Genomic DNA, 15,140 nt, shown 5'->3' on the forward strand with positions numbered 1-15,140 from the left:
CGATACGCAGCTGGTGGTCTCCATGACTCAGGAAGCCACTCCATCGGCTCCAGGCGGGCTTAGAGAGTGCGTTGAAGAAGTGAAAACCTGGATGTCCCTTTCTTCGTTAAAACTGAATGGGGACAAAACGGAGCTGATGATCCTGGGCTCCCCAGACCCCAGCATTCCCCCCTCTTTATGGCCACCCAGTCTGGGCCCCCCACCTACTCCCAAAAACAGCATTAAAAGCCTTGGAGTGTGGCTGGACAGATCCCTGTCCTTTAATACGCAGTCCACAAAACTTTCGGCCACCTGCTTTGGCATCATGAAAATGCTGAAAAGAATCCTCCCCCTCCTTCCCTGGGATGCCAAACAAACTGCCATACAAGGCTTAATTCAATCGCGACTCGACTTCAACAACATACTTTATCTTGGTGCCCCCGAATCCACCCTCAGAAGGCTCCAGATAGTTCAAAACTGCGCAGCACGCATTCTATTAGACCTTCCCCGCAGACAGTCAGTGAGAACAGGCCTGACTACCCTCCACTGGCTACCGGTGCGACAGAGGGTCCTGTTTAAAGCCATGTGCATTGTGCACCAGGCCTTCTGGAACACTGGCCCTAAAATTACCCAAGACTTAATTACCCATTATGTGCCCAACAGAAGCCTCCGCTCCAGTCAAATATTTCTTGCAAAAACCCCCAAAATAAAAAGATCCAGATCCGGAGGCAGGACCTTCTCTTTCAACGGTGCTAGAGCCTGGAACGCCCTCCCACTGCACCTTAGAGCTAATTCTAACCTCTCAACCTTCCGCAGACAACTAAAGACCCATTTATTTCACTCAATCTAGCTAATCTCATTCCTAATTCTCCTTCTAAGCCTGCTGTAGGTATTCGGTTTTCCTAGCGCTTGGACGCCTCCGGGCAGCAATTCGCGCTATACAAATGTACATCCTATCCTATCCTATGCTCCTTCTCGGACAAGTGATAAAAGGTGATATTCTGACGAGACAGAAAAGGGACTACGCACCCACATTCATCATTTCCTTACGGCTTAGTTAGTTCTGGAGCCTTACAGCACCAAGACAACACTACCTACATGCTGGGCATTGCTTTATAAAACATGCTGTCTTTTCCTAAAATAGGTAAAATACTACTTTTTGAAAAATCCATGACGTTGCCGCTTGTGAGTCTTGGACATTCATCTCAAATTCTACTTCAAATTTGAATATAAAATCTACAATGCTGGCCAATTGGACAACCAGATACAGGGCAATGACAATAACGAGTGTATCATTTGTGGGTCATTTATTGTGTTCTGACATTGCATTGGAACTTTTACCTTCAACGCCTCGTTAGGGTCAGTGAGCGTTATTACACAATATTATCCTTAAGTAAAAAGCAGGCATTACATAACTACCATTTACATGTGGCTCTTTTAAAATTTGCCTTAAATACCTGCCGTATAAAGGACACCACACTATATGGTAGAAATTCCTCCCTGGTCATATTGGGCTTCCTTCACAAGGCTTTTAGATGCACTTTGCAACCTTATAATTATCACGTAAGCTGTCAGCCCTCCATGTTAATCCAGTGCATACTCTCACGCTTCAGTGCTGTGCTTCTCAAGTCTGCTCAGTAAGGGGCACCTTAGTAAAAGTTCTTATGCTCTCAATTTCATCTAGACCACTTGAAAAATAGCTGCTGAGGCATTTTGACTGTATTCTAAGTCCTGTCGGCAAGGAGGACAAAGCGGACCCACAGCCTTGTACTAGGCAGCAGTTTTTCTGACAAATAAGGGATTCACCTCAAAGGCATTATTGAGTTCCCAATACATTCTGTTTGTTGTGTAATCTCACAACCCTCAATATATTTTTCTGTAAAATTCTCATCTTTCAACTTCTTTTGCTTCACATATATTTTATACAACCTTCATTTACTTACCTCTTGTGTATTTCCCATTTCACACTTTCGGTTATAATGTACGATGTATATTTCATTCTGATTTCCTAATTTTAATTTCCAGTGATGATAGTTATGATATGAGCAAAAGGTGATTTACCCTAATAAAGGTTGCAGTAACACGTTACCTGGGCCTTTGGTATTTTTGTGCCACAGATTTGATACCAGGGCCCATATTTACTACAGGTTTGGGTAGGCGCGCATGCACCACAAAGCTCCACAATGTGGCACAAACAGAAGTGAAAGTTAACCATTCCACTGCCTCCACCTCTTTGGGCCAACCCCTGTTGATGCATGCAAAGAGGGATATGTCTAAGACCAGCTAGCACAGAAACCATAGCTTTTGGTGCAAACTTCAAAGCCAGCTCTATTAAAATAGCATGACCCGTTTTGCGGTAAAGGGCACATTTAGGAATTAGATCAGATACTGCATCTACTTCGTTCTTGACATGTAAATCATTTGCACTGCACTGCGGTTTAAGATAACCATTAACCAATATAAGATGTGCACCTATTGGGCTCCATTCATTGTTCCATTCACGTTTTTATGCTACAAAAATATTCCATAACAGATGTGTCCATCTCCTGTAGGTCTAAAGCAATCAACAGTCTACTTCTAGATTGGCTGTTATATGCCATTGTCACATCCCACAACAAGCATTGGCATAGCCAATAGTTCTCGCCTTTGGGACTTTATAAGTGTTTAGCCATGCAACAGTTGATGTTGTTGCACCAAGGATATCGTGCTGCATAACTAAATACTTATAAGGTCCCCAAAGCGAGACCTATTGTCTATGCCAATGCTTGTTAAATTGTGTGTTTGAAAATACCACTTTAAGAAAGTGGCTATTTTCTTGTTCAACCATCCTGTGTGTCTCTGCCTGTTTGTGGATTGATTGTCTGGCTTTGGTGTGACAGGGGCTGGGGAGGTGCAGTGGTTCCAGGAGTCTGGATTTGTCAGCGATAGGCTGCATAGGCCAGATCTTCATTTGGACTGGTGGGAGGAGTAGCACCTGTACCTGAATAGGGCTGTGCCTGCCTTCCACAATGCTGGCTCCGCCCCCCTGTGGTGTGTCTGGAGCCAAGACTCACACTGACAATGGATGTTGTTGTGCACTTGCAGAGTGCCCCCCAGACCTCGTTTGAACTGGGCTCAGAGCCCCTAGCACAAAGAGAACAAATACATTTTGGGGGTTTAAGTATTAGACCTAAAACCCCTGAACTTTAGATCATTCCTGGAATTCAAGAGGAACCTTTGCCAAGGAGAAGAGTTGGAGAGACTGAGGAGATGTAATTACCTTGCTGTGTGTCTGGGGTTGGCCTGCAGGTGCTGTTTCTGCCAAGGAAAGGAGAAGGACTTGTGTGCTGTGTCCCTTGCTTAAAAGAGATCTCCATGGGCCTAAAGTGTGCTTGCCTCCTGTTCTGAAGTCCCAGACACATTGCTCTTCTTGCGGTTATTTTCTCAACGCATCACCGCAGCTCCAGAAGAATTTCCAGGCATTGCCATGCAGTTTCAAAAACTGTTGCAGCGTCTATCCCCACTGCAATAATTAACGCATCAAGGAAGCGCGGCTGAAGAGGACCGATGCAGCGCCACTCGATGCCACCGCATCGATCGCCCGCCGCTGCATCCCGTATTTCCACGCATCGTACCCATGCGGCATGCTTTCCTGACTCATCACCTGCGAACCGAAACTGTCACGAAGAATTGACGCATCACTCCCCATACAGACCAGATACGACACAACTCTTCCTCTGCATGTCACAGAACTGTTGCATCGCCTCCCCAAGGTCTCAGGAGTGTCGCATCTCTTTGTTTTCCGACTCTGCGGCAGTTTGGCTTTTGGAACTTTGACGCATCTACAGGTAGTTTGGTGAAAAGTCACGCATCCATAGTTTTCTATGGTACAAGTTCTTGAAAACATTTGAAAATCATATTTTTAACTGTATATGTTGGATTTATGTCATTTTGGTCTTGTTTAGTTTAGATAAAGATACTTTATTTTCCTAAACCGAGGTAGTGTCCATTTGTGGTGTTATCATTGTGTTACTGTGAGTGTTGGTACAAATACTTTACACATTGCCTTTGGGATAAGCCTGTATGCTCATGCCAAGCTACCAAGGGGGTGAGCAGGGTTTATCTAGAGTGTGTATCCCCCTTACCTTGACTAGAAGCAAGGGTCCCTATGTGGACAAAGGTACCTACCTCTGCCAACTACAGACCCCCATTTCTAACAGGCACCATCTTAGAGTGGTGTCAATACTCAATAAGTATATCTAAACTTGTGTGCCATCTTAGAGTGATGTAATTGCTCGATAGGTGTAGCACATGAATGTAAATACATTTCCAACGCCCATATAGAAAGACCTCTAAGCCTCACTTATCCTTTTCATTTTTGCACAAAAGAGAAATATCTTGTCACATTAGTTAATAGTTCCAAACCAGGGCAAACCAAAAAACAGAGGGTGACCAATCATGTATCTCCATCAGTATCAAATCTCATCAAGTTTCCAACCTCATCACCGCCATGAAATCAGATTAGGTACTATCAATCATACTTCTCATCTACTATTCTCATAGTGACAGCAGGATAATTCAGTACCCACTCAAAGCCAGATGTTGGGCACTCTGATGGCATAAAATATAGACAATATTCCATTGGAGACATCAAAAACATCTCACTTTCCACTCTGAGTCAAATGTTAGGCACTCTTCTGGCACACAGGGAAGTCAATTAAGATTGGAACCATATTGCGCTTGCTGTTATCTTAGTGGCACCTATTATATGTTCCCTCTGGACTGGAGGCAAATTCAATGTATATACAGGTTTGCTGCCATATAATAGACGATAATGACCACATATCCATGCTTAACACATACAGAGATGCATGTGTATGTGTATCTAAATCCTGAAAGTGGTGGACAAGCCGTATGTGAAATTTCTAAGCCCAGGCGGAGCTGGCATAGTTGCACTACGCAGAGCTCCACAGAGTTGGGCAAAAACTCTGTGGAGCTCCGCTCCGCGCCTCCACCCCCCCTAATAACTAAATATTTAAAAAAAACAATGAGATAAAAAAACACACTCACCTCTATCGTGGCATCTCCAGGCTGCCCTCCTCCTCCTCGCTGTGGTCTCTTCTACGTCAGACGTACATCATGTAGGACGGCACGCTCATGCGCAGTCCTTCCACTACGTATGTCTGAAGTAGGGGTTTCTGCAGGAGAGACCACAGCGAGGAGGAGGAGGGCCCAGAGACGCCGCGATAGAGGTAAGTGGTTTTTTTAATCTTCTTTATTTATTTAAAAAAAAATTATTAATTGGGGGGGGGTGGAGGCGGGGAGCTTACTGTGGGGCCAGCGGCTCAACTCCGCTCCGCTGCAGAGTCGAAGCTTTGCATAAACTCCACGTTCTCAGCGTAACGCAGAGTAGGCAAAAATCCCCAAGTTTCACCAGCGGAGTGGAGTTCTCTGCCCACATTTATACATTTCCCAGATTTAAGGGTACTGATGTGTTCCTAGACCCTAATCTTGATTATTCTTGAAGTTAGGCCAATATAGTGGAGCCCACAGCTACAAGTCAACCAATAGATTACAATATTAGTGTTGCAGTTACTGAATATCTTCAGAAACCAAGTTCTTCAATCCAAAAGGGTAATGCTCCTAGAGGCCTGAGTCAGACTGCACACTGTACAATTCCCACAAGAGAAATGTCCAGACGGCATACCAGTTTCTCATTTCTGATGATCATTTTGTCGAGAATGGACTAAACGGTCCTTGAGATTGCTAGCCCTTCTAAAAGCAAATTGTGTCTCAGGCATTTTGTTAGCCCCACATCCAATTGGTGCCAGTGTTTCCTGATGACTTGTCTAATTTTCATAGATACAGGATCAAAAGTAGTAACCACCGGTAGACACTTGTTATTAGTTCTTGTATTCTTCTCTAACAAGGCATCATTGGTGTATTATTTGCTCTCTTCTGCGCCCTCTTGTTAACCTTGGGGGCATATGCTCTCTCCACAAGGCGTTTTGCCAGTATGTCTGACTGTACGACAATTGTTCCATTCTCAGTACAGTTTCTTCTATAGCGAAAAAATTTGCCCACTGGGAGATTACCCCTAATGCCCTGGGGTGAAAGGATCGACAATGCAACAACAAATTACTATCCTTGGTTCCTGATAGCTTGTTGTATAACGTTTCTGATCCCTATCTGTGATATCCAAATCAAGGTATACAGCTGTATGTCTATCAATCAAAAGGTAAAATGAAAACATCCATCAGCTCCATTTAATCAATGGAGAAAAACAAGAAGTTGATCTTTAGAGCCTGACCATATACATAGCACATTGTCTCTGTATCTCTTCCATAGAGATAGGTGCTGTAGAAAAGAATTGAAAGTATTGTGAATAACATTTTTCTCAAATTGTCCAACATATATACAGGCCAAACCTGGGGCATAGGTTACCCCCACAGATGTACCTGAGACCTGTAAAAACAGCTGATCTCGATAGCTAAAAAGGTTTCTGGTCAAAGCTAGTTCAATACATTTGAGAACAAATAAAGGAGGAGTATTATAGAACCATTCACGTCCCCCAAGATTGCATGCTTCTGCCACCAGTGTAGCATCCTGGGGAATACTAGTGTAAAGGGACTCTAGGTCAATCTTTATCAAAAATTGACTAGAGGGATTATACTCCAACATCAAGTAAAGATTGGACCCCAGAAAAAGTAGGACATCCAGGGGGTGGATGCTGGGCCTTATGAATTTGGGAAAAATACAAAATGATGGGATCAGCAGTGCTTGATTAATTAAAACATCTGATTCTTTTGAAGTTATCCATTCCTTTTCTTTAGAGTCTGCCACCCTCTCCCTGATAATGTCCTGAAGTTCACTAGTGGGATCTCTCATCAGAGGTTTGTAATTAGTCCACACCATCAATGATCTCATTATCTCTACTTCATAGTCCTTAGAATTGAGTATCACTACTGTACCTCCTTTATCAACAGGTTTTATTATTATTTTGTCATTATTCTGAAGTGACTTGTAAAGATTGATGCCAACAGCCAACGTGGTTTTCTTGTAGATTTATTGTAATAAAGAAGAACAGCATATAGGATTTGAGGGCCTAGAGGATCAGCACCAACTAAATCAGGAGTTCCAATCCACTGTCACCCACATTCTATCTACTGCATGACATATAATACAAGCACCAATAGAGTGCTCTACATTCTATACCATATTATATAAATTATCATGCCTTCAACAACTTTCAAATGATAACAACCAGATATAACATAACACCACATATCTCCCCTCTTTTGAAAGAACACAAACACTCTTTTTGTTACACAAAATAACTTGAACATCAGGACTCATTGTTTGTGTAAATGAAACAGTATTGGGTTGCCTGATTTTAGCGAATCGAGCCGCATTCCACCACTGTCCATTACTTTGTTTCACAGCATGACCCTTAATGTCGATGATACAACTGGGTTCTCTAAATTTAGACTTTCCTTTTTGCAACAAAAATGGATCTTTGACCTGAACAAACTCACTTTACTTCTTTTCTTTTTCTTAGACTCCTTTCTTTTTCATACTTTTCACGATTAATGTAGTCACTGGCACTCTTTGCTTTTCTGGACTCATACGACATACTACAATCACCACCAAACGCTCTCATCTTCGAAAATGGATTAAGAGAAGAAACAGCCTTTCTCCCTATCATTAATTCGAACAGTATATCACATGACGGAGAATGTGGGGTAGTTCTATATGACCAAACCACATCTCTTACCACTGTCTCAGAGTCACCTCTTACTTTTACTGTGCTCTGTATACGTGTATAAATCTCTCAACCTTTCCGTTAGCCTGTGGATGATAAAGTGGAATGCGTAGATGCTTCACTCCTACCTTTGTTAAAAACTCTTGCATGCTGGAAGATGTAAATTGCACACCATTATCTGACAATAACTCCTTCTCTACTGAAAACATTTTGTAAAAAACAAATAACAGATTTGGTGTTAGGTTCCGAAATCCCTCTCACTTCCACCCATCGGGACAAATGATCTAATAATACAACAAGATATTTCATACAGTTAGGTAGAATATGAAAAGGACCTACAAAATCTACAGCAACCCTTTGCCAAACCCTGTCAGGACAAAGAACTGGTTTTGGCACAGGTGCAGATCTTGGCAAGTGTTTATCACTATAAGAACATTGTATACAGTCTCTATCCACTGTCTCCACATCGCGATCCATACTGGGCCACCAAAAGTCATTCCTAATTCTGCGTTTAGCTGCAGTCATACCTAAATGACCAGCATGGGCAGTTTTCAGTATTCTTTGTTTGAAATGGCTTGGGGGAACTAGCTTTCCTCCCCTATCCAGCAATTTGTTTTCAATAGAGTGTTCATCAGCAATCTTGCAATAAGGTTGTAGATCAACGCCCAATGATTTCTCTTTAGGCCAACCAGCAACCACAAATTCCATGACTTGATTCAAAATAGGATAATTTGCTAACACATCTTGCCACACTTCCATGGTAGGGCGAATTACAGTATCATCCACATTTGCAATTATACATTCTTCAATGTCCTCTTGCTCTTCTAAATTCAAATTACCAGCTTCTACAGGAAGTCTAGATACAAAATCTGCTTTGACATTCTTGCCACCAGCAATATGATGTATTGAAAAATTGACTTCCAATAATTTGGTTGCCAATTTTGCCAGTCTAGCAGTAGCCCTTTTAGGTCTCGCCTAGGCAGCGCGCATGCACTGTCTCTCCAAGACATCAAGTAATCTTTATCACGGGTAAATCTCCGCCTATTGCCGGGAACTTTCTCCTGCCGCTTGCTGTTTGTAAACACTGGCATTGCTTTTCTTAGAGGGCTTATTATTGGCTGTAGATCCGATGCGTCCTTCCGTTTATTTCAGAAGCAGCACCGCCTAACTACAGTTTTCGTCCGCTCTTGTGGTTAATGTGTGTCCGAGTGGAACTTTCTTTTTAAGGCCCCACTTGCATACAAAATCAGCACGGAGCTCGTCACGAGTGCCGTGCTGTTAATTATACATAATCAGCACGGCGCTCGTCATGAGCACCGCTCTGTTAATGGTTTCAATGTTTTCTCCAACCCCCCCGCTTCCGCTGTCACTCCCACCTCCCTATTATTGCTTTCTCTCCGTCGCGGCCAGCAGGCACGAGATGCTCCTCCACAATGTTTTTTTCACCAGCTCGGGACGAACAATGGCGGCGTGCCTTGATTCTGCTTGTTTAACAAAGGCGCCCATGCGCTTATTCAGCAGCCTATTCATAATGCTTTGCAAAAGGATCAGTGCGGCACGCCGCCCTACCTTTCCACCCTCTCACTGCTGCAGCACACGGCACTGCATGCACTTCACTTAATCTCCCCAGCTTCCCCCAACAACACTTCCAGCCCAGGACCGTGCATTTAAATAGCCACAAACAGCCCACCATGCCATGCTTTAACTTTCTTCTACTGTCCTTCACTCCAGCTCGTAACCGTGTCTTTTGCTTTATTATTGCCATTTTATCTGTTGCGTGAACTCACCAGCAAATAATCTGCTCCCGAATCAAAACTTGTTCCTTTCTGCGCCTTATTTTGTTTTTTTGCTTTGCATACCCGGGCGGGCTTGATGACTGCACAGCATTTCTTTACCCATCGGGTGCGATCCTCTTTGTTATTTTAATTGTAAAACAAAATACAGCTGTTGCCTTCGTCTCTCTCTTAAGTGGGAGAATTGAGGCTTTCGCGCTGCACCTAATACCGAGGAGACACAAAAACCTCTTTGAAGTCGGAGTACTCTTCCTTGCTTCAAGGCTGTTGTAAACAGCGCCATCTTTTTGGATGGTTCCCTTCTGTAAACAGGTCTGTAAATATTGGTTTTATGTCGCCTGAATGCGTATTTTATCCACATTATTTTGTTAGGCAGGGAGAGATTAAGTGATTTGTCCAGAATCACAGGATGTTGAGCAACGCCGAGACTCAATCCTGGTTCCCCAGTTCGAAAGCTGGCATCTCTGACCCTTACGCTACATCCTCGCAGTGCGCCGTCTTATTGTGGGCATTTTCATTAAACTTCCGGAGCAAGCCTGTCATGGTGCAGTGAAGGGGTTAACATGTTTCCCATTCTACTCAAATATTGATAGGTGTTTCTCCTCTGATGCGTTACTATTTTCAGAAACGTGAAACGTGAAACGTGAAAAAAGGACTAAATGTGAATTAACAAGAGATTTTTTTTAAATCAAAGCGGTCTTTTCAAACTGGCCACTAGATGGCAGTGTTGTTTTGTTTGAAAGGGCAGCGTAAGCTCACATTAGCTAGGAGCATGTTCTTGCTGATGGACTGATGTAAAAAACATGTAAGCATCCTCTCAGGCACACATATCACTTTCCTTATTGCCATGGGCCACAAAGCCCAGGCCTCTGTAATGTGCTGACAGTTTATTGTGCTGACTGATTATTACATTTGACTTCCGGGGCTCTTAGATCCCATTTGCCAGATCGATGCGTTGCAATGGTGGGAAGAAGAGAGGTCAGAGAAATAAGCAAGCATTAGCAAAAACATGTTAGCCGTGTAGTCCAAGAGCACACCATTTATCAGGGAAGCTGTAATTTATCCTCGTTTGTCTGGGTTTCAGTGGCAGAACTGTAATCGTTGCAAACTGAATACTTTTTCTTTTTGCCCACCTTAAGGAGTGATCTCACTGCGAGCAGCAACCACCAGTGTATAAAATAATTGCAAAATGCTGCAGTCACATAAGAAATTTTTACTGTCTGCGTGAAAGGCAAAAGAAAAAATACAAGCATTTGCAATGCAATAGGTCTCGCATTTACGCGAGTTTATGCTATTGGCATTGTAAATAACAATGCCTTATATTTATGTTTGTTTCAAAAACTAAAAGAGAAATAAAAGGCATTGTCATTTGCAATGTCAATAGCTCAAACTTGCGTAAATGCAAGACCTATTGCATTGCAAATGCTTGTTTATCTTGGTACCTGACAGAATATCTACCAAGGGTTTATGGTCCGTCCTCAATCAAAGCTTCCTTCACAATAAGATTTACATTTTCAACTCCCCACACACAAGCAATCATTTCCTTTTCAGTTACCGAATACCTCAGCTCACCCTCCTTCATCCTCCAGTAAGAAAATCCCATAGTTACTTCTTTGTCTCCTATCACCTGAGATAACACTGCACCCATTCCATACGAACTGGCATCCACTGTTATATATGTATCACGACCCTCAACATATGCCTGAAGAGCTGAGACAGTTCAGATGCACTTTTTGATGAGTAGGAAGTGTTCTTGACAAGTAGCAGTCCAAATGAAATCAGTTTCCTTCTTTAGTGAACTCCTCAAACACTCAGCGAGAATTGCAAAATTCTTTATTAATTTAGCATAAAACTTGCTCAGACCAAGAAAAGATCGTAACAGATCTTTGTCAACAGGATGTGGAGCATTAACCATGCCTTTCATAATACTGGGTTTAGGTTTAAAACCATCCATAGAAAGAATGTGACCTAAATACTCCATTTCGTTCACTGCAAAAATACATTTGTCCTCTCTTATCGTTACTCCATTATTTTGAAGTGTTAATAATACTGTTCCACCCACTCATTGTGCTTGTCCTCTGTATCAGTATGAACCAAAATATCATCCTGGAACACCACCAAGTTAGGTACATTTTGAAACATCCCAGTCATAATTTTTTGAAACACGGAAGCAGCCAAAGCCAGTCCAAATGGCATGCAACAAAATTGAAACGTACCATCAGGCGTGACAAAAGCTGTTAAATGGCGAGTTTGCTCATCCAAAACCACCTGATGATATGCTGAACGCAAATCTAATTTTGAAAACCACTTGGACTGGCCCACAGCTTTAATGACATCATCAATGCGCAGTAAAGGATAGTTTTCCACCCAAATAGCTTTGTTGAGAGACCTTAAGTCCACACATAAACGTAGTTCACCAGATTTCTTCTTAGCTAAAAAAATGGGCGATAACCACAAAGTAGCATCAACTTTTTCAATAATACCATCACTTAGCATTGTTGAAAGTTCATTCCTTATGCTGTGTGGAATATTTCTAAGTTTGTGTTTCACAGAAGACACACCCTCTCTAAATATAATGATGTGGGAAAAATCTTTAATTTTACCGACTTTATCATGAAAAACTTTCTCAAACTTTTGTTTCCATTGAGGCAGGAGTACATTATGTGACCATGATTGTTTGAACCTATCCATCGAGATGATAGTGATTCTGGCTCCTGAATTAATGAGCAAAGGAATATCAGACTCCTCAATTTTTATGTGTACTAAAGGATCTCTATATTTCTTTTCCGTGCACACATTGTTAATTTCTAGACACTCTAAAGATAGCGCTAATTCCTCCACCATTTTCTCAATATTCTCATGTCCTTCCGAAGTCTTGAATACTTCTGACAGGAATACGTCTGCCACCCCAACACAGGTTTCCAAAGTGGCCCAGTTTCCTACATCTCCAACATTCTTGTGCAGCAGCTGGAGAAGTTTTGTAGTTCAACATATGAGATGTAGAACTACATCTGAAACATTGCAAACCGGGATAATTACCTCCAGGTGCTACATTTTTTCCACCTCTAGCATTAATATCTGCTAATTCTTTTCCTTTTTTTTACTTAACATCACTGACATTATACATATGTGAACTGTTGGTATATGACTTTACACTTCCTACACCTGTAACCGGAGTGTCCGTTTCTAACTGTTTGGAATCTAACTCTGAATGCTCAATGCTTTTAGCTATATCTATACATATATATAAGAAGGATTATTGCATGATAATAACTTTTGCTGAATCTTCTTTGAATAACATCTACAAATTATTTGGTCCCTGATTAACTGAGACATAAAACTCTCAAAATCACAATAACTGGCTAGTACCTTCAAAGCAGTGATATAAGCATCAATAGATTCATTAGGACCCTGAACACAAGTGGAAAATGTGTGCCTGTGCACCACCAAGTTAACGTTTCCCTCAAAGTATGTACTCAATTGTTTTACAGCTAATTGATATTCATCCAAATCCTCACTGTCTTGGCCAGTATATCCCGGTAAGTGATCAAATACATTTTGACCTTCAGTCCCTAAATAGTAGTATAGTAGACTGCGTTTCCTATCCATTTTAAATTTCAAACCATCAATTGCCCCAAAATAAGCATTGAACATCTAAACCATAACCGCCACTTTAAAGGAGGTTCGCCAGGTTCCTGTAGAAAATTATTAGGGGGTGTTACAGTTTGCATGATCACCAGAATAGCTGGAAAAAAGAAAGAGAAGGTTGAAATAATATAACAATTAGATCTTTCCCTGTACAGTAATCTTGTTAAATTTCTTGTTCCATATGTTGTAAGAATTACTTGTGTGAACACTTGTATATGTTCCTTTAGAAGAGAAGAAGGAGAACAAACATATGACCAATGTTAATAAAACTTCCGATTGAATCCACCTCCCATAGGCATGAACTAAGTAGAATTAGTTGTAGAAGTAAACTGGATTTTGTGAAAATGGAGAATTTGTAGCCTTAGTCACTGTAGAGAGGTGTGCCAATCACCGTGTTAGCACATAGATAGAAGCTGAATAAGTAATATATAGAAAGTCAGGTGTGCGGATCACCGAGAATTATAGATCTGCATTTCTTGTGCCATAATAAATCAGCGGATGATATGCTGGCAATAATAAGGTACTGCTGGAGCACATATGTCACTGAAGTTAGCCCACTAGTTGCCAGCTGTGAGCCGAGAAACTTCACGTGCATTCGCAAAGTCAGTTGAATAACATGACGCTGGAACAGGCTCAATACAGTAGCTCCGCAGGGTATTGCAGGCTCAAATGTACAAAATGATCATACCAAGAGATCGTGCGACCCGTAGTAATCAAGATACAGTGAAATAGCTGTTGCAGTCAGAGTGAGACGGAACACAGCGCTCGAGAAGAACGCGGCTCGCGCCTCTAGAAGACAGCACCTGCAGGGCTGGAGCGCTTGCTGCTTGCACGAAGAAAACCAGTAAAAGTGTTCCAAGCCTGTCTTCAAACGATGTGAAGTAAGTACACGCTGGACACATTTGAAAAATGTCTAATCAAACAGCGCTGACTCATAAACAAGTTATTTTTTTAATTCCTGAGCCCTCGAATAGAACACATAAAAAACAGTACCTTTTTTTTTTAATGAGTTGAAGAACAAATGACAGCTTGATTAACATGAGTCTTGCTGGATCCTTATCCCATACTTGTTGCCATTTTTGTAAAGATTGATGCCAACAGCCAACTTGGTTTTCTTGTAGATTTATTGTAGTAAAGAAGAACAGCATACAGGACCTGAGGGCCCAAAGGATCAGCACCAACTGAATCAGGTGTTTCAATCCACCGTCCCCCACATTCTATCTACTGCATGACATATAAAACAAGCACCAATAGAGTGCTCTACATTCAATACCGTATTATATAAAATACCATGCCTTCAACAAGTTTCAAATGATAACAACCAGATATAACATAACACCACATGACTTGATAGCTTTCCAATCTACTGTAGTCATATTTTGAAATGCATGATGGTTGTGTGATTGTTCTAGAGCCATATTTTCCCTCAGAATGCGTTGTGCAAAGACTGTCACTGCAGGTCCCATAGAAGAGTTGGGTGTTGCTTACATAAGGCACTTTCTGACCCACCTCACACTTTTTTAGAATTTGCTAGTCCGTCCACGGACTATAGATTGGGGGGCTCCCGACATGATGTGAGGTGGTTGTTTAAAAAAACAAACACATATGGGTGGGCATGACTAGAAAGCCAGCCTTGCACAGCATTTTATGTGCATATCTCAGTGGGTTACTGCTTTTGTTACAGAGATAGTTTTGTTTCTGTGCAGTTCATATGTTATAATCATAATCTAGCACAGTGAGCTATGAACTGCCATCAATGAGGTGCACGCAAAGTGTGTGGTATAGGTTAGTAATTTATGTTTTTTCCCTCTCTTTCAGTACCCTAATGTTGACCTCAACCTTACTCAGCCATGTAATGGATCAACACACAGTGGAGGCGCAGCCTTCTATTTAATCATCACTAAGGACAAACCCATTCAGTTGGAATCCGAAACACCTTGTGACTGGTTTGACCACTGCCAAATCGCATTCATCATCTT

The sequence above is a fragment of the Triturus cristatus genome, chromosome 6, assembly GCF_964204655.1.
Source record: "Triturus cristatus chromosome 6, aTriCri1.1, whole genome shotgun sequence".
Classification (NCBI taxonomy): domain Eukaryota; kingdom Metazoa; phylum Chordata; class Amphibia; order Caudata; family Salamandridae; genus Triturus; species Triturus cristatus.